This window comes from Alosa sapidissima, chromosome 13, assembly GCF_018492685.1.
Source record: "Alosa sapidissima isolate fAloSap1 chromosome 13, fAloSap1.pri, whole genome shotgun sequence".
NCBI classification, from domain to species: domain Eukaryota; kingdom Metazoa; phylum Chordata; class Actinopteri; order Clupeiformes; family Clupeidae; genus Alosa; species Alosa sapidissima.
Window position 1 is genome coordinate 15,509,329 of NC_055969.1, and position 2,186 is coordinate 15,511,514.

The 2,186-nt window shown below is 35.8% G+C and overlaps 1 protein-coding gene across 3 annotated transcripts in view; it reads left to right on the plus strand.

The window, feature by feature from the left end:
- The window catches only part of LOC121680339 (mediator of RNA polymerase II transcription subunit 13-like), a 95,833-nt gene extending 94,315 nt beyond the window's left edge, over positions 1-1,518 (plus strand). For all 3 annotated transcript variants that reach the window (XM_042059668.1, XM_042059670.1, XM_042059669.1), the window contains exon 31: positions 1-1,518. This exon is cut by the window's left edge and continues 608 nt beyond it. The gene's annotated coding sequence lies outside the window, so the exon portion shown is untranslated.
- Positions 1,519-2,186: the final 668 nt, after the last annotated feature.

A 2,186-nucleotide genomic window follows, 5' to 3' on the forward strand; every position in this document is an offset into this window, starting at 1 on the left:
ACATGAATGGGATAATGAGACTTTACATTACCATATCCTCAAACTCACGTGGGAAGATGGCCGCCGCCTCCTGTTGGAGCTGGACGATCGGCCCGACGATCGGACCTCTTGTCACTGAAGTGTCTCCCTGGAGAGGCACACACTAGTATGGAGATGTCAATCATGTTTGCTTTATTTTCCAAGTGTTTAAGTCACTGTACAGATTGTTCTTAGTGCGGGGGCATTCGTAAAAAACCCTAAATCTACAAAAAATATATATCGAAAGCCAATGTTTTTCACAAACGGCAAATGTTCAATACTGGCACTTTTAATGCAACGATTTTTAGAAGTGACAAATTTATGGTTGTAGGTATGAATTCACATTGAGAGATATTTGACAAAGAAATTGTGAAAAAGCTAAATTTAAAAAAATGTTTATAGTATTAAACTGACATTTGCAAAAAATTATGACTATTTTTTAATAATGAAAGTAGGAAAAGCAAATAAAAAGAATTTTCCAAATTTAATACAATCGCCTTGTGATCAGAAATGTTGACTAAGGACAGAGTTGCTAAAATTGTTGAGATGCCATATTTATATATACATATATAGATATATAGATATATATAAAAAGATATTATATCTAGCTGTACAAATAAACATATTATATATTATACCTCTTGGAAACAGCCACAGATTATGATGGTGGTTTACACAGAGACTTCTTAAGAGGCAAATACAGTATAAATATTTTATCAAAAAGGCAATGCATTTCAGTTGGCTCTATGCTTATTATTATTTTTGTGTTTTCATTTTATTGTTACAAATACAAAATGTTTAACCATTTTTATTTAATGAGTTAAGTTAATAACTAAACAAAGCAGGGAAGATATATTTATTAAGTATTTGTCTTCTCCTGTAAAATAAACTTGAAATAGGCAATAGATTTTAAAGAATTGTGTGTATTTGCGCATTAAAAAATATTGTATATTTAACTAATATGCATTATTTTCAGAGGTGGTTCATAAAAGGTGTCGAGCAAATCATCAGTTTTATAGCCTGTTTTGTTTATTTGTTTGTTTTGCCTGTTTTGTTTATTTGTTTGTTTTGGTGTTTTGCTTCTTTTCTGCCGCCTTTACCGATGCAATCTGGCAATTTGTACAATTCCTTGCATGTCTGTATATACACTTTTCAGCGTTCTTTTTTTATTTTATTTTAATAATTCTAAAAGCTGTATATTTCATTCCAGTTTGATTTTATTTTATTCTGTGTGATTCCTATGAAGTATTTTTTTGCTGTGCGCTTTTTTTACATATATACACACATACAAATATTATATCAGCCTCATTCAGACACAGCCAAGAGAGAGAGAGAGAGCATTGCCAAGAATTGTACACTTCAGAGCAGAAATGTGCAAACTTTGCAAAAATTTGTTACATCTGCCATCATTTTGAATATCAATCAGATCTAACTTGGGGTAGAGATCTGTATCTTTTACACTCTTTTTTAGTAAATTATTAAATCCTTGAAAAAATGTCACAGAGTACGTTTCTTCCTGTCCACAGGTTTTCCTACTCGTAAATTACTCAATGTTTCATAACATAGATAGCTCAGATAGCTCAGATAGCTTTTGGCAGCAACATAAGAGATTAAGTGTGTGTGTATGTGTGTGTGTGCGTGCACATCTATGCAAACCGAGGTGCTAAATTGCAACATGAAGGTCACGCTGTTTGTGTAAGTGCCGTGGTGTAGCGGTTTTATCTCTGTTGTCCTGCCAAAGGTGACTGATGTCTCAGTTTAAACATGACATGATCCAGACTGGTAGCACTGAGTAAACAGCCTCAATGGCTTTCCCTAATCAGCGCTCAACAATAAGCCCAATCTTCAGACAACAGCTCTAGGGCCAGCGCCTCTGAAGTGTGACCCACTCTATGCAAAACGCCGCGTGCCACATCAAACTTGCGCCCGAGATCCCCGGAGTGGCGCGGGGACGACTCCACAGCTCTGAGGACATACCGGTATTTGCTTAAGCACACAGTGTGCTGACTGACATAGCCCTAATACTCTCCTGTTTGCATATCCTCAACTCATTGGCATAGGAAATAGCCATGGTACGATGCCAAGGCCTTTCTGCTTGATGGAGTGACTCTCTCTCTCACTTTCTCTTTTTTCTATCGCCCTCTCTCTGTCTGTCTATCTATGTAATT